The sequence below is a fragment of the Saccopteryx bilineata genome, chromosome 4 (assembly GCF_036850765.1).
Source record: "Saccopteryx bilineata isolate mSacBil1 chromosome 4, mSacBil1_pri_phased_curated, whole genome shotgun sequence".
Classification (NCBI taxonomy): domain Eukaryota; kingdom Metazoa; phylum Chordata; class Mammalia; order Chiroptera; family Emballonuridae; genus Saccopteryx; species Saccopteryx bilineata.
This window is the reverse complement of record NC_089493.1, coordinates 78,644,430-78,667,049: the sequence shown is the minus strand read 5'-3', so window position 1 is coordinate 78,667,049 and position 22,620 is coordinate 78,644,430. Positions and strand designations below refer to the sequence as shown.

Sequence of the window (22,620 nt, the reverse complement as noted above, 5' to 3'; positions counted from 1 at the left end):
TTTGATCGCCACAGGAAAGCAACAAAGACGATAGAAATGTGAGATCTGTACCAAATAAAAGGAAAACTCTCCCAGTTTCATACCTATTCAGTGCAGTTTGATGTGGGCTTATGCACAGATTTTTTTAGGGCTTCTTAGGTAGTCATCCAGTATAGCCTCTACAGACTCGTCACTGACTGATGGCCTACCAGAAGAGGGTTTCTCCACCAAACTGCCAGTTTCCTTCAAACTGCTTATCACACCAAGTAATGTTATTCCTATGTGGTGGCGCTTCGTTATAAACACACCGATATTCACATTGCACTTTGGCCACAGATTCGAATTTAGCGAGCCACAGAACACACTGAACTTTCCTCTGTACCGTCCACATCTCGACTGGCATGGCCGTGGGCTGCTCTGCTGTATACACGGTGTTACGTCATCATCTGCACATGTGCACATGCTGCCACATCATCCTGCAGAAACTGGGAGGGTTTTCCTTTTTTAAAACTTTATTTTTTTAATTTTTTTTAATTTTTTACAGAGACAGAGAGAGAGTCAGAGAGAGGGATAGACAGGGACAGACAGACAGGAACGGAGAGATGAGAAGCATCAATCGTTAGTTTTTCGTTGCGCATTGCAACACCTTAATTGTTCATTGATTGCCTTCTCATACGTGCCTTGACCGCAGGCCTTCAGCAGACCGAGTAACCCCCTGCTCCAGCCAGCGACCTTTGGGCTCAAGCTGGTGAGCTTTTGCTCAAACCAGATGAGTCCTCGCTCAAGCTTGAGACCTCAGGGTCTCGAACCTGGGTCTTCCGCATCCCAGTCCAACACTCTATCCACTGCGCCACAACCCGGTCAGGCAGGGTTTTCCTTTTATTTGGTGCAGATTTCACATTTCTGTTGTCTTTTGTTGCTTTCCTGTGACCAGTCAAAAGTGCACCATGACTTTACGGCACACTGTATTTCTCTATTCTCGTCTTTATATGATACTTATAAAGTCATATCTTGTATACATATGTTATAAACTTCATAATGCATTATTAATAATTTTGTTTAAATGGTAAGTTATTTTTAAAGACTTTATAAGAAAAAAAAATCTTATATATTTACTGATAAGTTACCAGTTCTGGTGCTCTTTATTGCTTTTTGTAGCTAGCTACATATTTCCATCTGCTGTCATTTTTCTTCTGTCTGTTAGGATATTGTCTGAGTTTATTTCAGCTATTATAGTGTGGACACCACAAAGATGGATACAGGAGTCCTCGGATTACGACACAGTTTTGTTCTTACGACAGCGACATAACGTGAATTTTGGTGTAAGTTGAAACATACTCTAGCATAAGTCACTTACCTATCCTAACACAGTTGTAAAATCATAATCTAGAACATAAAAACACAACTAAGCCACAGAAAAAGGGAAGGAACATAAATATACTGTACTGTACACTGTACTGTATTAACAGAAAAAAAATGACAAAAAATGAGTGTAATAAAAATTCCTTCCATTTATTCCTGTGGTTGCTTGCATACGGGAAGGGGCATTGCAAGGTGGGAGAGAGTGACCTATGGGTGGAGGAAGCTGGAGAGGCAGGAGAACCTGCAGAAGGTGCTGGAAGTACTGGGTCAGCTGAATCAGCATTGCCTAAGGAGCATGCAGGAGATGCTGGGGATGATTCTACTGCATTACAGGTGTTTCATCTCGAGAAGCAGCTGATGTGGAGGGTACAGAATCTGTTTTAGGCCTCTACCTTCTTAAGAATTATTCTAGGCTAGTCTGGAACTAGTTCACCCACATAGTCTGTAAGTATGATGCTAAAGGTGTAAGCCGAAACATGTCTCAATTTTTAAAAATGTTTATGGGAGTGAGCGTCGTAAACTCAAAATGTCATACATCAAAACTGTTGTAACCCGAGGACCCCTGTACTATATTTGATTTATATCCCATGCACCACATAACATTAAGTTTGGTGTCAGCAGATGACCGGCATTGATTTGTGAAACCCTCTTGGAACTCTAGCAGAGCTAATTTTAATTTGACATTGTCTCCTAAACCAAAGGCAAGCTGATACTTTTTTTTTTTTTGTATTTTTCTGAAGCTGGAAACAGGGAGAGACAGTCAGACAGACTCCTGCATGCGCCCGACCGGGATCCACCTGGCACGCCCACCAGGGGCAACGCTCTGCCCACCAGGGGGCGATGCTCTGCCCCTCCGGGGCGTCGTTCTGTCACGACCAGAGCCACTCTAGCGCCTGGGGCAGAGGCCAAGGAGCCATCCCCAGCGCCAGGGCCATCTTTGCTCCAATGGAGCCCTGGCTGCGGGAGGGGAAGAGAGAGACAGAGAGGAAGAAGAGGGGGAGGGGTGGAGAAGCAGATGGGCGCTTCTCCTGTGTGCCCTGGCCGGGAATCGAACCCAGGTCCCCTGCACGCCAGGCCGACGCTCTACCACTGAGCCAACCCGCCAGGGCTGATACTTTTATAGGCACAGTGATACTATGTTGTGGCTTCTAGAGTAGGGACAAGAGACTTTTCTTTGGAGTCTAAAACCAAACAAAATTAGAAATTGATAATTTACTATGAAATATTTTGGATCATTTCAAGTTGTTAGTTTTGGCTATCCAACTGCTGCTTGTTCTTTTGAACCACATTTTTTGGCACAGGAGTTTGGCCTTGTTTTATCTTTTCTAGGATCTGAAGTTAGTGGTGGTCTTACCATATACTGGCTCCAATTATTTTCTGATTTACATAAGTTTAGCTTCCAGGAAAAATAGCCTTTTTAGAATTCTGAACAGATGTAGGGTTGAAGAGGAAACGATCTGTTTATATCTTTGTTGTTTACTTCTACTTGGTTGGCTTCCTTTTCTCATTTCTTCCTTAAATCAGCATTAAATTTGATTTTTTTTGTGTGAAAGCTCATTAAAGTCATATTAAATGATTATTTTACCTTGTTTACACTTACGCATGAAAAACTAAACATAGTTTTTGAAGGAGACATACATAAAAAGATAATTACTTCACAGTACTATAATACATATAGTACTATATATTATATAATAGAACTGTATATATTATATATAGTACTATTATATATATTAGTACTGTAATAAATTAAGTACTATAATAAATATATTTTTTTGTATTTTTTTTGTATTTTTCTGAAGCTAGAAACCTGGAGAGACAGACAGACTCCCGCATGCGCCCGACCGGGATCCACCCGGCATGCCCACCAGGGGGTGACGCTGTGCCCACCAGGGGGCGATGCTCTGCCCCTCTGGGGCATTGCTCTGTTGCAACCAGAGCCACTCTAGCGCCTGGGGCAGAGGCCAAGGAGCCATCCCCAGCACCCGGGCCATCTTTGCTCCAACAGAGCCTCGGCTGCGGGAGGGGAAGAGAGGGACAGAGAGGAAGGAGAGGGGAAGGGATGGAGAAGCAGATGGGCGCTTCTCCTGTGTGCCCTTGCCGGGAATCGAACCCGGGACTTCTGCATGCCAGGCTGACGCTCTACCACTGAGCCAATCGGCCAGGGCCTATAATAAATATTTTAATCAAATATTTGAAAAAACTTGAAGAGGGAGGTAGACCTTTTTGTTGGGGCTGGGAGGAAAGATTGTCAAATAAAAAATGATTGCTCTGTCAGGATTGACTAGGATTTAAACCTGTAGTTCTCTTTTAAAGGCAGGAAAGGCATTTCTTCTTAATATTTTAAGGTGGTGCTTCACATATGTAGATTTAAGCATATAGTTTGGGAGTTTCCAAAAAGATCAGAGACTTCTCAAAATATCACATAAATTATTCACTAATTTTCTTTTTTCTTTTACAGAGACAGAGAGAGAGAGAGAGAGAGAGAGATAGGGGCAGACAGAGAGAGATGAGAAGCAGCAATCATCAGTTTTTTGTTGCGATACCTTAGTTGTTCATTGATTGCTTTCTCATATGTGCCTTGACCGTGGGGATACAGCAGACCAAGTAACTCCTTGCTCAAGCCAGTGACCTAGGGTCCAAGCTGGTGAGCTTTGCTCAAACCAGATGAGCCTGTGCTCAAGCTGGCGACCTTGGGGTCTCGAACCTGGGTCCTCCGCATCCCAGTCCGACGCTCTATCCACTGCGCCACTGCCTGGTCAGGGTATTCACTAATCTTAATTTGGAGCTCCCTTCTAGGTTTTATTCTGTATACTCTTTAGTCTTCCCTGACCTGTGGTGGCATACTGGATAAAGCATCAACCTGGAACGAGGAGGTCGCTGGTTCAAAACCCTGCACTTGTCTGGTCAAGGCACATATGGGAATTGATGCTTCCTGCTCCTTCCCCTTTCTCTCTCTCCTCTCTAAAAAAATGAATAAAAAATAATAAATAAAATATACCTTTTAGTCTTATAACAAAATAGGTATATGAATCATTTGATTGAGGCTGGCTACTTAGCATATTAACTTGATGTATGATCATTATGGAGGGAGCTGGGTTCAGTGAAAACCTCTCTTCTCTCTTCAGGAAAGGCAGAGTTGGTAGTTTCTCATTTTTCAAGTGTGAGGCAGAGGAACTCGAGCTATTTATAAACTCACTTCCCCCCACAGACTGAACACAATAGAAATCTGAAATCAAATGGTGACCAGATGTGCCCAGGCATACCCAAGTTTGTATTTAGAATTTGGAAAAGGCAGAGCCCCTGGGGAGTTGGTCTCAGACTAGAAACAGATGGACTCACTGTAAGATCATCATTTGTATACAAACAGCCCCTTACATCAGGTCCCCAGGAGAAGAGGTAAACAGAAGAGTGTGCTCAAACTCATTTTCCTTGCTTCTCTTTCTAGAAGTGGGGGATTGTTTCTTGTCAGTCATTTCATTGCTCAACTCTTGTCTCTATAGTTAGGCAGTTAGGCAAAATAAAAATGCTTTCTGGGGATACGTGCTGAATTGATACAGAAGAACAGATTAATTCAGCTTTCATATGGTTGGTAGAGATAATGGTACTTCTAGGATGGGAAGAGATCTGACAGGAATGGAAACTCTTAATAACTTTTTCCCCCTTTTTACTAGTCCTCCAGTATTAACATAACCCTTGTTTGTGGTGTTTTGTGGTTAAAAGTTTAAATATGTAGTGGTCTCTGACTGGTATTGCTTTTCCTTTTCTCCCACATTAAAGATTTTAAGAAAATAGAAGCAACTTCCTCCTTCATTAGCATCTGGAAACATTCCCATGTAGTTTAGAGGTTTGATTTTAGGGTTTGGAAAATGTTCCCATGACTAATTTCTTTTTTCTTTCTTTTTTTTTTTTTTTTTTTTTTACAGAGAGAGGGCTAGATAGGGACAGACAGACAGGAACGAAGAGAGATGAGAAGCATCAATCATCAGTTTTTTGTTGGGACACCTTAGTTATTCATTGATTGCTTTCTCATATGTGCCTTGACCACGGGCCTTCAGCAGACCAAGTAACCCCTTGCTCGTGAGCTTTTGCTCAAACCAGATGAGCCTGCGCTCAAGCTGGCGACCTCAGGGTCTCGAACCTGGGTCCTTCCGCATCCCAGTTCGATGCTGTATCCACTGCGCCACCGCCTGGTCAGGCTCATGTCTAATTTCTTTAAGCAGGCTTTTTGACAACCTATTCTGATCCAGGTACTAAACTGAGTACCTGACTTATCTCATTCACCCTTCATAACAACCCTGTAAAGTACATATTATTATTTCTACTGTACAGACATATAGTAACTACCACTACTAACTTCAGATCCTAGAAAAAATAATATGAGGCTCAGAGAGTTTAGGTAACTTGTTATGGCCACACCAAGAGGTGGAGCTAAGGTTGAAACCCAGATCTTCTGTTTCCAAAGTCCTTGCTTTTTCCACTGCTCCCTGCTGCCTGCTATGTGAGCTAATTCTTCCTATGTGCTTGCCTTTAATATTTGAAGTATAATATGAATTACCTGACAAGTAGAAAAGTTTGGACTGAAATGTACTATAGGACAGGACCCAAGAGTCATGAATAAGGAATATGTGTTTTCAAGCCTCCCCACTGATGCCTCTCTCTAAAATGTGGAGAATATCACCTGCTTTTAGTCTTGTATCTGAAGCAAGTGCTCATCTACAGGTGCAGTCAGGGTGTTTTGTTCTGAATCCCCTGAATAGCCCTGTAACCCAATCAGTCTCTGAGATTCAAGAAACAGCTCATATTTCATAGCAAATGGATGCTTAATTTCACCTATTCTGACCCAGGGGCCAAGTTTTATACTGGACTTTAAAAGTGGTGAAATGTAACCAGAAGTGCCCAAGATGGAGTCTGGGGTCTGTGCACAACCCTGCCAGCCAGTCTGCTTCCTTCCCGGCTCAACTCAGCATTTCCTGGTACCTCTTTTCCTGAGGAGGCCCTTCCATCTGTGAAACTGGAAGGATGCCCAGTTTCATATTGGGGAGGGGAAGAATGAGTGCAGGACCTCCAGATTGAATCCAGAAGAATCTTAATATATGTTTTTGATTTAAATGAAACCTTTCATTGTTTTCTAGGTTTATCCTAAATTCCATCAGCTGTAATTTCCAAGTATTTATTCCTCAGCAAAGAGGAAACCTCATCTGCTCTGTGTCTTCCATATAGAGTGTTTTATATACCAGAGAAAATGAACCTTTTAGGCATTGTTGACTTTGTTAGGATTTTTGGAGGCTTATTAACTATGCTTCGTTGAAAGTCAGTCCCAAGTTCCTGAGTGACTGTCCAGGTTTTTGTCAGTGCATTTCTTGGGTGTCATCAGCAGGTAATTAATTGTTGAGCTAAGTGCTCACTACAGTTGGTTTCTCTTCCATCATCTTATTTTGTCTTTTGCATGCACTTTGGTAACAACGCTGAAAAGCACCTTTGTCCCAGGGCTGTTGGCTGAGGCTGGAGTCATGCTTTGTTTATTTGAGGTGACTTGATGTGAGGGATTGAGACTCAAGAGTGCCACAGAACCAATGTGGTTGCAGATTTTGTGATTTTAACATGCAGCTTTCTCTTCTGCAAACTAGTGTTCAGGGTTGGAGGAAGGCCTCTGCCAGTGGTATGCATGAGGCAGATGCTATTCAGATCAACACAAAACTAATTTCTTTAACTATACCTTGGATGCTGAGAATGATTTGGGCTTCAGCTGGGCCAGCTGAACCCAACTATGAAACCAGAACTTTCTTAGGGGCACAGCTCATTTGCTTCTCCAGCATTAATATTGGTCTCTTAAGACCCATTCAGACTAAACAATATTAAGAACAGGAAATTTGCTCCTTAGCAGCATGGTTGTAGGAAAACTTTTTCCACTTAGGCAAGAATGAGAGATAAAAACAGAAAGTTCATTTTCCAGGCTTGTTTTCTTCTTTTTTTCTCTTTTTCTTTTTTTCTGGTTTTCTTCTTATATTAAAGTATTAGCAACTCAAACAACTTGAAACAGCTTTGTCCTACTTGACTACCTCTCAGAGTCCTGCCTGACAGACCTGTTACAAAAGATAGTAAAGAACCTTTGTGAGCACATTCAAAAATAGGAAAGTGGTTCTATGGGCAGATACTGACCTGGTGCTGCTGTTCATATTGGCTGAAGATCAAATATGCAGAATTTAGGGGAAACATAGAGAACAGCCATCATTTAATTTCATTCAGCACATATTTATTGTATATATTCTGGAGTCAGTTCACAGATTATGTTTGTATAATATTTGTTCAGCCAGTGCTAACTGAGTACATACTGTGTGTTGTGTGTGGCTGTCATATCCCAGCTGCAGCCTTAGCTCTCTCCTCTGTAGTACCACAAAGAAACCTGAGCAGGCTCCTGTGGTACTACAGTCAGCCCAGGGCATCCCTGGGCCTAGGGACCCAGCTCCAGGGACTCCTGGTCTTCTGCATGATATGCTGCTGAATTTAGTGGGAGTGGATAGGGTTAATTTAGGAAGCAGGGAGTAGAGACAAATAGGAAGCTAAAAGCTGGGGAAGTAATGCTCTCCCCCCCTTCCTCCTCTGCCTAAATAGACCAATGATGAGGAAGGCTTCTGAAGCTTTTGATGAATGTGACCCAGGCCCTCTGTGTTGCTCCAGCCAATGTTCACATCTGTCCTCTGTCTCAATCAATGTCATGGACAAACTTTCGCAGTAGAAGAGACAATGTTGTCAGAAGATCCTTTATCAGATATGTGTCATTATTTTTTGGTGGTGAGAAAAACGGAATGACTTTTTAACAAAACTTTTTATTGAAATATACATACAGAAAAACGTGCACAAGTGTACAGATCAAATTTTCCATCCACCTGCATTTTCACAAGCTGAGCATACCCATGTAACCAGCATCCAGGTCAAGAAAGAAAACATTACCAACACCTCAGAAGTCCCGCTTGTGTTGTTAAAATACATTTTAAAGCTCTTTCCTAGGGCTTTTTTCCAATGAATGCTCTGAAGTATTGAAAGATAATCTGTTTGTGAATGGGTCTCTCAGCTCAGTTCAAGAGTGATGCTCATCATGATTGCTTTCTGGTAGACCCAGCAGAGGGCCGGTTTTGTAAAAATGATTGAGAATAGCCTCAGCCTTTCTTCAGACCCTATAAAGAGCTACCATTTGGTTGCAGGGTTACTCGTACAGGTAGTTTTAGACTTCGCTTGGTGAAGACAGGCTGAAACACCAGCAATGGAGACCTTGTGCAAAATAGACCCAAGAGAAATCAGGATGGTCTCCTAAAAGTGCCTAAGAGTACAAGTAGATAGAAAGTTTGGATATAGGTATAAGTCCTCCTTTACCACTAATTTACTGTGACCCTGAGCAAATTACATCTTTGTGGATATCAGTAATGTCCCTAGCTAACCTGCTAATCTCTTAATCTAAGAAAGGGCAGACAGGCTAAACACAGCCCTGCCAGCCTTTCTCCTCAACCTTCTCTCTTTTTTCTGACTTCCAGGACTGTGTTTGGACTCCTTGAACAACGTAAGACCCAAGACAATGTGCCTCTTCCTCTCTTTTATTTCTGCCTGTATCTATCTATTTATCTTCCTTCCTTCCATTTTACTTACTGAATTTACAGAGAGAAGAGTTGGGAGTTGAAGTGAGAAATATCAACTCATAGTTGCTTCACTTTAGTTCGTTGATCGCTTATCATATGTGCCTTGACTGGGCAAGCCCAGGGTTTCAAACTGGTGACCTCAGCATCCTGGGTCGACACTCTGTCCACTGCGTACCACAAGCCAGGCAATATACTGTATTGTACTTTCTTTATGTGGGGTCTTAATGAGATTCAACTGAGAGCTGTCAGTATCCTATTAATCTTACATCCAGCCCTGGGCTCATTTCTAGCCAGAGAAATGGATTTTAGTTTGTTCTTACTTTGTGTTATATTTATAAAATACAATGAAAGTTAATTGCCCTGGCCAGTGGTGCAGTGGATAGAACATTGTCCTGGAGCACCAAAGGTCCCAGGGTTACCGGTTCAATCCCTAGGGCGTGGTCTCGGAAACACCAGCTTGATCCCAAGGGCACTGGTTTGAGCCCTGGTCAGGGCACATATGAAAAGCAATCGGTGGTACAACTAAGTAGTACAATGAGTTGATGTTTCTCTCCCTTCCCCTCTCTCATTTTCTCCCTGCCTCTCTTTCTCCCTTCCCTTCTCTCTTACAAAAAAGAAATAAAATACACTGACCGTTAAAAAATGCACTTCTTTTTTGTGTGTGACAGAGACAGAGAGACAGAGAGAAGGACAGACAGGGACAGATAGACGGGAAGGAAGAGAGATGAGAAGCATCAATTCTTCACTGCGGCACCTTAGTTGTTCATTGATTCCTTTCTCATATGTGCCTTGACGGTGGGGGGGGGGGCTACAGCAGAGCAATTGACCCCTTGCTCAAGCCAGCCACTTTGGGTTCAAGCTGGTGAGCTGTGCTCAAACCAGATGAGCTTGCGCTCAAGCCAGTGACCTCGGGGTTTTGAACCTGGGTTCTCCCCATCCCAGTCCAATGTTCTATCTACTGCACCACTGCCTGGTCAGGCAAAAATTGAACTTTAACAAATCTATGTGTCATGCAGGACATCTTCAAAATAGAGTGGATCAGTGAGGCTTTAGTATGTTTGCTGTTTAACACCCCTTCTCAATAATTTTTCTTTTTTTCTATTTAAAAAAATTTTTACTTTTCAATTACTCTCCTCAGTTTTGGTACTGTTCAGGTTGAGTACATGCCATATTTAACAGTTGGATGTAGGATTGTATTACAGCCTAGCATTGTGAGTTATTATCCACATGCAGGCAAAATGACTGGCAAAATTCCTAGGAGCCATGTCTGTGCTCCATGCTTAATCATATGGCCCACATAGAAATGGAAGGTATCTACATAAAGGGGAGCCAATAAGAAGAAGGATCATAGAGTTAGAATTTTGTAACCGGGGCAGAGTTTTAAAAAATTATCCATGATGCAATACAGTGTGGTCCCTTGTCTATCATGGGGGTTAGGTTCCAGAATGCCCCCACCCCCGAGATAGGGGAAAATTCGTGAAATAGCGACCTTATATTTATTTTATTATATATATATATTAAGGCTTTATAAACCCTCCCCACACCCTTATAAACCTTTCCCATGCTGTTACTAACCTTTCCCACACTTATTTTGCTTATTTTACTGCAAATATAATTAAAACAATAAATATATAAAAATATCTATATGCGGCCCTGGCCGGTTGGCTCAGTGGTAGAGAGTCGGCCTGGTGTGCAGGAGTCCCAGGTTCGATTCCTGGCCAGGGCACACAGGAGAAGCGCCCATCTGCTTCTCCACCCTTCCCCCTCTCCTTCCTCTCTGTCTCTCTCTTCCCCTCCTGCAACCAAGGCTCCATTGGAGCAAAGATGGCCCGGGCGCTGAGGATGGCTCTGTGGCCTCTGCCTCAGGTACTAGAATGGCTCTGGATGCAACAGAACGTTGCCCTGATGGGCAGAGCATCGCCCCCTGGTGGGCATGCCGGGTGGATCCTGGTCGGGCGCATGCGGGAGTCTATCTAACTGCCTCCCTGTTTCCAGCTTCGGAAAAATACAAAAAAAAAAAAAATCTATATGCTGCAAAATCCTACGATATAGCAAAAAATCCACAATAATTAGATATATACAATTTTAAAATCCACGATGCAGTGAGATGGCAAAAAGTAAACCGCGATATGGAAAGGGACGGCTGTATTGTTTTTGATTTATGAGTTGATACTTCTCATTTGCATGCTCTCTCTCACCTCTGTCGGTAAAATCAATAAATAAAATCTTAAAAAAAAAAAACTTGGTCAAACTATGGCTTATGGGCCAAATCTGGCTACCACCTGTTTCAGAACATAGCCATGCCCATTTGTTTATGTAATATTTATGGATGGTTTTGTACTACAAAGGCAGAGCTGAGTAGTTATAACAGAGACCATATGGCTCACAAAGCCTAATATTTTTGCTACTTGGCCCTTAACAGAAAAAAAAATTGCTGATCAAATAGAAAATAATTTGCTGATTCCTGCCCTGTAGGACCCTTAATTATTAAGAATGGAAAGATTCCCAGGTGATTTGCCTCAACTGTTACAGACACCCTATCTCCCAGAAGTTTTACCTAATGGAATGAAGGCCTTCTCCTGAATCTTCAGTGTACCTTTATTTTATATACTATCTTTAAGGCAGTGACACAGCTTTACCCTTCTTAGATTTTGCCTATGATAAAGCAGAGACTTTTCTCAATCTTGATAGTCAGACCATCTTTCATATTATCATCCTCATTGTTTTTGTCCAGGCCAGCTGTGGGACAAACTGCTAACAAGTCCACTTCATATACGACTGCTTTTCAGTGATTCTCCTTTGTGGTTGTAGCTGTGGAACTTGCCATTATAATAGGGAATTTTCAGACTGCATGGAAGAGAGGTGATCAGGCTTTCTCATACGATGAGTCCTGAGTATAAGGCTGTGTCAGTAAATAAGGAAACTGGAAATTGTCAGCAGTCACACAGCCAGGCCATATGACAGTGGAACATTATTCATTACTGCTCAGAATTCAACAGTAACTATAGGATGCCAACACAGCTCACTGTTTTCCATTCACAGCTCCCTAAGAGTTGATTGTGTCAGTTATTCTTTATCCATTTTTGACCTACCCTTATTAGCATTCTTATTTGGGTCATGTAATTGCTGACAGACTTTCTTATGCCCATGCTGAAAATAATTGCTTTTTCTTGGGTTCCCATCAGTTGGGTCCTGGAAAGCAAGGTCAAATGACATAATACATGGCAAACTGTGATCAAGGAGTCACTTGTGGTTATCATTTTAGAAGGACTTAGAGGAATGGCAAGAACTTAGTCTTCAGATTATATTCCATTAATAGTAAAACCATTTTTCATCTTTTATCACAGGATCCTCTAATAAATCCTTGGTTTTACAAAGAGGAGGAAAGCCTTAGAACTAGACATTCATCTGTCTATTTTAGGAATTCCTTGCTTATGTCCAGAGAGTAGGACAGCCACATATGGGACCTACCAGATCTCACATGGCACTTGGATAGTTGTCCATGGAAACATTCTTTAGCAAAAAAAAAAAAAAAAAAAAAAAAGCATTGTTAGCAATAGAAGAATCTTATATAAACAAAGATGTGCTTTAGTGATCTCAAAGCTCAGTTTTCCTTAAACTGGGGATAAGAATTTGTTTTCTTCGTGCATGTATGTCTGTATAAGTAAGTACGTGTATCTGTTACTTTTATGTAAGTACTTATTGCTATGTGCAATTCTCTCTTTCTACTTTTCAGAAAAAGAAACCCTAGACAAATGGACTGAGGGACTGGCTAGAGACAGGGATTTCTTTTTTCTGATACTTTAATATTTTTTACTTTATTTTTTATGAGCATAGATTCAGAGATTTAACATTAACATATAATACATAAGTTTTATGAATTTATTGGAGTGGCTTTCTGTTTTTTTAGGGTCTGATACTCGAGAGACCCTAGACTTTCCTCTTTGACAACTTATCTCCTTCCTATATGAAAGGTGGTAGAGGATAGTGATTAAAAGTATGTTTTTTCCCCCAGATTCACAATACTAGCTATGATCCTGGGCTAGTCCCTTTATCTCTCTGTGCTTCAGTTATTTCATCTGTAAAACGGAGTAATAATGATACCTACCTTAGAGTTGCTGTGAGAACTGAATGAATAAATAAATATAAAACACTTAGAACAGTGCTTAGCAGATAAGAAATACTACATAAGTGTTATCTATTATTATTTTTGTTATTATTAACTTTTCTGATACCTGATCAAATCTTATTCTGCATACAATAATTTCTTCAGTCCCTTTTTCATTCAAAATGATGTATCCCTTTTTCCTTGCTGGTATCATGAACATTTTAATAGGGGGCACTGTGAAGTTAGAGCTAACTCAGATGAATTACTCCAATGGAGAACAGTTTTAGTATTTTACAGGATAGTGGGGAAAATTATTTGGGGCATATTGGGACAAGAGGTTGAAGAATCAGGGAAATCATAGTTTAGGGAATATCTAGAATGACAGAGACTTGAATATATCTCAGCTTCCCTTCATAAGTCTTGAAGCTATGGGGTCCACACTGCCTCTTGTGGAAACTTGAGCCAGTTCCGGATCTTTCTCCCTTTGTCTCATAACCATATCCACCAATGAGAATGTTGATTTACCGGCTGTCTACCTTAACATATTCAAGAGCAAGGAGATAGATAGTACAGAAATGAGGTAGTGCTGAATAGAAGTTAGTGTGAATCTGAGGAAAGCTAAGAAGGACGACCAGGTGCTGAAAGGGAGAAATGTAAGCTATTGAGACTTCTCTACTGCAAGAAAACTGCAATAACAAGGGCACTGTACTTTGGTTGTTTTTTTTTATTTTTTTATTTTTTATTTTTCTGAAGTTGGAAATGGGGAGGCAGTCAGACAGACTCCTGCATGCGCCCGACCGGGATCCACCCGGCATGCCCACCAGGGGGTGTTGCTCTGTTGCAACCAGAGCCATTCTAGCACCTGAGGCAGAGGCCACAGAGCCATCCTCAGTGCCCGGGCCAAACTTTTGCTCCAATGGAGCCTTTGCTCCAATGGAGCCTTGGCTGCAGGAGGGGAAGAGAGAGACAGAGACGAAGGAGAGGGGGAGAGGTGGAGAAGCAGATGGACGCTTCTCCTGTGTGCCCTGGCTGGGAATTGAACCTGGGACTCCTGCACGCCAGGCCAACGCTCTACCATTGAGCCAACCGAACAGGGCCTGTACTTTGGTTTTTTATTTATTTATTATTATTATTTTTTATTTATTCATTTGTTAGAGAGGAGAGAGACAGAGAGGGAGAGAGAGGAGAGAGAGACAGAGAGAGAAAAGGGGGGAGGAGCTGTAAGCATCAACTCCCATATGTGCCTTGACCAGGCAAGCCCAGGGTTTCGAACCGGCGACCTCAGCATTTCCAGGTCGACGCTTTATCCACTGCACCACCACAGGTCAGGCCATGTACTTTGTTTTTTTGATGATATTGTCAAAGGCATAAATAGCAACAATTTGGCAAGCCAACTCCAAGCTACTTGAGCTGCTAGGAAACCATTTTCTAGGGGGAAACAGCCCCTATAGAGATCATTATCTGGGCTGATTTTATTCCAAAATTTGTGTCCTTCTTAAGCAGAACTGGTTTTAGTCCCATTCACTTTGAATCTGCTTAGGTGCTCACTAACAGACCAGTGCTGTGGTAAATAGAGGTGCTATCCCAGCATTAATATCTCTATTGGCATCTTCTCATATTCACGTCAGTGAACAAGCTGTATGGGTTCTAGGAAACATTGTAGGCGATGCTTCAGTTTTCTAAGACTTTGTTATCAAGTATGGTACAGTTGATCCGCTATTGGCTCTTGCATTTCCCCCCCTTTTTTAGTTTTTCTATTGATCTGAGAGAGAGAAAATAGAGAGAGAGAGAAAGAAAGAAAGAGGGAGAGAGGGAAAGAGAGAGAGAAACATCAATTCATTGTTCCATTTAGTTGTGCACTCATTACATTGCTTCTAGTATTTGCCCAGACTGGGAATTAAACCTGCAACCTCAGTACACTGGGACCATGCTCAATCCACTGCGCCATCTGGTCAGGGCTTTTCTTTAGCATTTTCTAACGTCATCTTTAGCATGTGGTTATATGCATCATTTTACCTGGAAACTTATAAACATTTGTTGCATCAAGAATCCTGCACCTCTGTTAGATGCTCTTGAGCAAATTCTTTCTACTTTAGTTTGTCTCCTGCGTCACAGAAGTATTAGCAGATACCTGCTGGGCCATTTCTTACCTTACTGATGGTCCAAATGAACAAATTGAAATGGTTGTGGAAACAGTTTTGCCCAAATTTGTGGCACTTCTAGAACTACTAAACTGTCAGTTGTGAGTCCTGTGCTAAGACCCAAAGGAAATATTGTCATTGAGACAACTCAGTGATGAACAAACTCAGGTTGTAGTAGGTGTGGGAGCACTGCTGTCTTTTCCAGTCTGTTCATAAACCCCAAAACTAGTATTCAGAGGGAAGCTACATGGACAATGTCAAACATTACAGCTGGCCACCAGGATCATATACAACAATTTGTGAATCATAGATTAGTCCCATTCCTTGTTGGTGTTCTCTCTAAAGCAGACTCTTAAGAAAGCTGGATGGACTGTAACCAACTATACAAGTGGTGGAACAGCTGAACAGACTGTATAACTTGTTCATTGTAGCATAATAGAACTGTTAACCTCTTAACTGCGAATGATACTAAGATTATTCTGATTATTCTGGAATATATTTCAAATATCTTTTAGGCTCCTAAGAAACTAGGTGAAACTAAAAAACTTCGTATAATGATTGAATAATATGGAAGTTTGCACAAAATGGAAGCTTTATAAAATCACAGAAGTGAGTCTGTGTACAAAGCTTTATTAAGCTTGATTGAGAAATATTTCACTATAGAGGAATATCAAAATGTTGTGCCTGAAACTATTTCTTAAGATTATACATTGCAAGGTCAGGATGGCGTTTGTGGGATCTTTAACTTTTATATTGTATATCTGAGGCATAAAGTTGTATTTGGAATAAGTTTCTTTTACTATTTCTCTACAAAGAATTTTTAAAATGTGGTTTGTTATTACAGCACTTTATACAGCAAAACTAGAACAGTTCCAAACTGCATATACTATATGAAGCTTCCTTTCCCAATAGGTTTCTTATATCTGTGTGGTGAAATTTTATATCTTTCAGTGTTCTGTAAATAAAGATTTAATTTCACTTTTCTCTTAAAAAAAAAAAGCAGCAGCTATTAGATTAGTAGGCAGTCATGGCCTAGAGAGTTCAGGGGAGGACTGGGGCTTTGTTGCAGTTCTAATTGAGGAAGCTGGTAGAGGACTTCATATAGACCTCAGAGATAAGGATCAGAAAGCACGGATTCTTGGGAGATCTTAGTGCAAGATGAGGGGGAAGTTGGCATTGGTCAGTCATACTCCTAGGTATTTACCCACAGGAGTTGAAAACTTATGTTTATACAAAAACCTGTGCTTGACATGTTTATAGAAGTGTTATTCATATTTGCTAAAACTTGGAAGCAACCAAAAAGTCCTTTAATAGTATAATGGATAAACTGGTACATCCAGACAATGGAATATTATTCAGCACTAAATGGTAATTAGCTATCAAGTCATGAAAACATAAGGAGGGATCTTCAATGCATATTACTAAGTGAAAGAAGCCAATCTGAAAGGCTACATGCTATATGATTCCAACTAGATGACACTTTGGAAAAGGCAAAACTATGGAGATAATAAAAAGATCAGTGGTTGTCAGGGATTTGGTCAGAGAAGGGAGGGAAGACCAGGTAGAGTGCAAGGGATTTTTAGGGCAGTGAAATTATTCTGTAGGATACTATAATAGTGGATAAATGTCATTATGCATTTGTCAAAATTCATAGTATAGCACAAAGAATTGCCCGACCAAGTGGTGGCACAGTGGATGGAGCATCGGACTGGGACACAGAGGACCCAGGTTCAAGGCTCCGAGGTCACCAACTTGAGTGTGGGCTTATTAGGCTTGAGCGTGGGCTCAGCAGCTTCTCGAGTGCAGGGTTGCTGGCTTGAGCATGGGATCATAGACATGACCCTGTGGTCGCTGACTTGAGCCCAAAGGTTGCTGGCTTGAGCCCAAGGTCACTGGCTTGAGCAAGGGGTCACTTGCTCTGCTTGCTCCCCCCCCCCCATCAAGGCACATGTAGGGGAATGATTGATGAACAACTGAGGTACTGCAGTGAAGAATTGTTGCTTCTCATCTCTCCCTTCCTGTCTCTGTTGTGCGCACACACACACACACACACACACACACACACACACACACTGAACCCTAATGTGAACAATGGACTTTAGTTAACAATATATCATGAATTGTAACAAATGTACCATAATAATGCAAGATGTTTATATTAGGAAAAACTAAGGAAGGCAGAGGGGACTAAGATGGATATGTGGGAACTCTGTACTTTCTGTTCAATTTTTTTGTAAACCTAAAACTTAATTTGTATTTGTGAAACTGTGGCTGTGTGTGTATGCATGAAAAAGGGACGAGTTATATCTACAGCCAATAAGCTGTATGTTCCATGGTATAGTATGTGATGAAAAGCAAGTTGTAGGTTGATGCATGTTATATATGGAGAAAGATATGGAAGGACATAACTGTTGTGTTTATCCTTTCTTACCTTAGTACTTGAAAGAGTACCTTTTTTTTTTTTTTTTTTTTGTATTTTTCTGAAGCTGGAAACGGGGAGAGACAGACAGACTCCCGCATGCGCCCAACTGGGATCCACCCGGCACGCCCACCAGGGGCGTCGCTCTGCCGCGACCAGAGCCACTCTAGCGCCTGGGGCAGAGGCCAAGGAGCCATCCCCAGCACCCGGACCATCTTTGCTCCAATGGAGCCTCGGCTGCAGGAGGGGAAGAGAGAGACAGAGAGGAAGGAGGGGGGTGGGGTGGAGAAGCAAATGAGCGCCTCTCCCATGTGCCCTGGCCAGGAATTGAACCCGGGTCCCCTGCACGCCAGGCCGACGCTCTACCGCTGAGCCAACCGGCCAGGGCCGAAGAGTACCTTTTTAAACACTTCAGTGATTGGCATGAGGGGTGAGGTAATTGATGGAAGGTTAACTTTTTCTTCATGCACTGTTGTGTTTTTTCACTTGGTACAAAAACTGAGAATTCTTTATAATTTGAAAAATGGCAAAAAAGAAAAAGTGTGAGACTTCAGTTTTTTCAAGTGAAAATTAGAGAATGCTAATAAAGTAACTACCTCATAGATGTGTTGTGAGTATTAAATGATTTAATAACATTTAAGGTTCTAAGAAGAGAGCCTAACATAAAATACTTGGTTAGTAAATGTTACTAGCAATATGGATCTCAAACCCTGGTTTTGAATAAAACACTCCTACAAAATTATTATTATTATTTTTACATTCAGTCTTATGTTGTATTAGTGTCAGGTGTACAGTATAATGGTTAGACAATTATATACTTTACAAATGGTCTTTATAATATTTCAAGTACCCACCTGGCACTCTACATACAGGGATGGACAAAAGTCAGTTTGCAGTTGTTTGTATGGAAAATAATACAATAATTAATAAATAAGAATACATGAATAAACTTTTATGTACTCAAAACTGTAAAGCTACTTTTGCCCACCTTTGTAGTTATTATAATATTATTGACTATCTTTCCTATTTTGTGCATTACATCCCCAGGAGTACTTTGTGATCACCAATTTGTAGTTCTTAATCCCTTTACCTTTTGCATAAAACACTTCTAATGGTATTCATTGTGTAAAGTAATCCTGACAATTATCCTTAAACAATAGGAGCAGTGCTTACCACTGTATCTCGTTTTAGTAGGCACACTACAACTATTTGTTGAATAATTTTAACTTTATATGATTTTTATCAGTCTCTGGTTAAATCAACATTTTTCATGTATTTTTATTTGTTTTCAGAAAATTAAAAGGCAGGTACACCTATGGGTTAATTTGGGTGAATCTTAGTTAATGGATTCAATAAAAGCGAGTCCTATGTACGTAAATGTTCATAGCCTTATTTTAAAATATTTTAATTGCAATTGACATAAAATATGATATTAATTTCAGGTGTACAACCTAGTTATTAGACATTTATATAACTTACAAAGTGATCGTCCTGATAAGTATAGTACTGATCTGACAGCATATATAGTTACTAGAAAGCCTGGCGGGTCATACGAAATGACCGCTGTTCTAGATATTATAAATTGTAATTAAAATGATTTGTGCAAAGGTGTCTGCTAATTCAAACTGAATTACCCAGGGCAGGCGGCGAGGACGCCCCTTTGCTTAGTGCCCCACGGGGTTTCCCCCTTCTACTTGCTTAATTGCTTAAAGTAGAGTGCAATGAAGGAAACCACTGGCAGTACATTTCTTAAGAGCCACCGCTAGCTCAATAAATAAAGGTGATTTAAATAATAAAATGTTAATTCACATGTCAAAGATCTCTTTGTACACAACATTTCTTATGTAGATCTTTCCATCATTTTTAAGCTCGCCTTGCAGAGGACCATCAATTATTTTTAATTTTACGTCTGTTCTTTCACAAACTCTTGAACAGCCAACATAAAGTTGACCATGTCCAAATGTAGGCTCAGGTAAAAAAATGCCAACACGCTTAAGCGTTTGGCCTGAGACTTATTGATTGTCATAGCAAAGGCAAGTTTTACAGGAAATTGTCTACGTCTCAATTGAAACGGCAACCCTGTTTGAGATGGAGCCAAACAATTCTTGGAATGACATGTATTTCACCTTTAGAGGAGCCAAAGACTTAGCTATTATGACATTATTTTTCAATTGGAGAACCTCTAGTCTTGTACCATTGCAAAGACCCCTTCTGGTGTAAAGATTTCTTAACAGCATAATAATTGCTCCAATCTTTAACTTCAATTTGTGAGGTGGCATGCCAGAAGGCGGAACTATTTGAATGCCGTGGCAACTTCACTCCATTGGCTAGTACAGTTACGCAAGCAACCAATAAGCTATCGGCGACAGACACTTAAGCCACATATAATAAAGATTACAACATTATTGACTGTATTCCCTCTGTACTTAACATCTCCATGACTGTTTTTATGACTGCCACTTTGTTTGTAATCCTGTCATCTTTTTCACCCATCCCTCTAAAACCACTCCCATCTGGAGAAAATTTGTTCTCTGTATCTGAGTGTTTGTTTTGTCTATTAATTGGTTATATTGTTTAGGTTCCACATACAAATGAAATCATAAGATTTTTTTTCTGAATTATTTCATTTAGTATAATACCATCTAGGTCCATCCATGTTGTTGCAAATGGCAAGATTTTATTCTTTTTTATGACTAATATTCCATTTATATATGTACTATATCTTCTTTATCTATTCATCTATTGGTAGACACTTAGATTGCTTTCATACTTGGCTATTGTGAATAATGCTGCAGTAAATATAGGTATGCATATATCTTTTTGAATTAGTGTCTTGTATTTCTTTAGATAAATACATATTTTTAATTTTTTGAGGACCCTCCATACTGTTTTCCATAATGGCTGCACAATTTACGTACTTTCCATAATGGCTGCACAATTTACATACCCGCCAACAGTGCACAAGGTTTTTTTTCCCCCATATTCTTGCCAACACTTCTTTAATTTATTAATGATAGCTGTTCTGACAGGTGTGAGGTAACTTCTAATTGTGGTTTTAATTTGCATTTCCCTGATGATTTGTGATGTTGAGTGTCTTTTCATATATCTATTGGCCATCATGTATGTTCTCTTTAGAGAAATGTTTATTCAGGGCCTCTGCTCATTTTTATTTTTAAAGATTTTTTTATTGATTGATTTTACAGAGAGGGAACAAGAAGTAGTTGCTTCACTCTAGCTGTTCATTGGTTGTTTGTCGTTTGTGCCTTGACCAGGGAAGCCCAGGGTTTTGAACCAGCGACCTCAACATTCTAGGTCGGCACTCTACCCATTGCACCACCATAGGCCAGGTGGTGCCCATTTTTTTTTTTTTTTTTTTTATTGTTTTTTTTTTTTTTCATTTTTCTGAAGCTGGAAACAGGGAGAGACAGTCAGACAGACTCCCGCATGCGCCCGACCGGGATCCACCCGGCACGCCCACCAGGGGCGGTGCTCTGCCCATCCTGGGCGTCGCCATATTGCGACCAGAGCCACTCTAGCGCCTGAGGCAGAGGCCACAGAGCCATGCCCAGCGCCCGGGCCATCTTTGCTCCAATGGAGCCTTGGCTGCGGGAGGGGAAGAGAGAGACAGTGAGGAAAGTGCGGCGGAGGGGTGGAGAAGCAAATGGGCGCTTCTCCTATGTGCCCTGGCCGGGAATCGAACCCGGGTCCTCCGCACGCTAGGCCGACACTCTACCGCTGAGCCAACCGGCCAGGGCTGGTGCCCATTTTTTAATTGAATGGTTTGATTTTGGGGTGTTCTATTGTGTGAATTCCTTATATAGTTTGGATATTAAATCTTTGTTGATTGTTTCATTGGCAAATACCTTTTCCTACTCCGTAGATCTTCTTTTCATTTTGTAGATTTTTTGTTGTTGTTGTGTAAAAACATCCTGTTTGATGTAGTTTCATTTGTTTATATTTTTATTTTGTTTCCCTTGCCAGAGGAGACAAACTCAAAAAATATTGCTAAGAGCATGTGAAAGAATTTACTGCCTTTGTTTTCTTCTGGGAGTTTTATGATTTCAGGTCTTACATTTAAGTCTTTAATCCATTTTGAGTTTAGTTTTGTATATGGTGTAAGAAAGCAGTCTAGTTTAATTTTTTTGCATGTATCTGTCCAGTTTTCCCGACACCATTTATTGAAGAGACTATCTTTACCCCATTTTATAGTCTTTCCTCCTTTATTGCAGATTGACTGACCATATAGGCATTGTTTATTTCAGTATTGTGTGTCTCTTTTTATGTTAGCACCATGCTTGATTACTATAGCCTTATAGTATAGATGAAATCAAGTAGTGTGATTGCTCTAACTTATTCTATTTCAAGATTGCTTTGGCTATTTGGGATCTTTTATGGTTCCCTATATATTTTAAGAGCATTATTGTTTTGTGAAAAATGATATTCGTGGGGTTTTTTTGTTTGTTTTTTGGGATAGAGAGGGAGGAAGGGGGAGAAATTATGAGAGAGTGAAACATCAATTTCTTGTTCCACTTAATTATGTATTTATTGGTTGATTCTTTTTTTTAATTTTTTTTTATTTTTTAGATTTTATTTGTTCATTTTAGGAGAGAGAGAGAGAGAGAGGGAGAGAAGGGGGAAAGAGCAGAGAGCATCAACTCCCATATGTGACCGGACAAGCCCAGGGTTTCAAACCGGCGACCACAGTGTTTCAGGTTGATGCTTTATTCTCTGCGCCACCACAGGTCAGGCCAAAGAACACACAGATGCATTGGCTGAGAATTATTGGTTGATTCTTATGTGTGCGTAGACTGTGGATCGAACTTGCAACCTTGGAGTGTTGAAATTACTGTCTAACCAACGTAGCTATCTGGCCAGGGTGCCATTCATTTTATAAATACAGATTGCACTGAATAACTTTTTTCATCCTTGAGCACGGTATATTCTTCCATTTATTTGTATCTTTTTTTTTTTTTTTTT

The 22,620-nt window shown here is 40.6% G+C and overlaps 1 protein-coding gene and 1 pseudogene across 1 annotated transcript in view; both read left to right on the top strand.

The window, feature by feature from the left end:
* Positions 1-22,620, top strand: part of STARD9 (StAR related lipid transfer domain containing 9) — a 165,493-nt gene that overhangs the window by 25,836 nt on the left and 117,037 nt on the right. The gene's annotated exons all lie outside the window — the stretch shown is intronic.
* On the top strand, positions 11,859-16,048 carry LOC136333915 (importin subunit alpha-1-like; annotated as a pseudogene).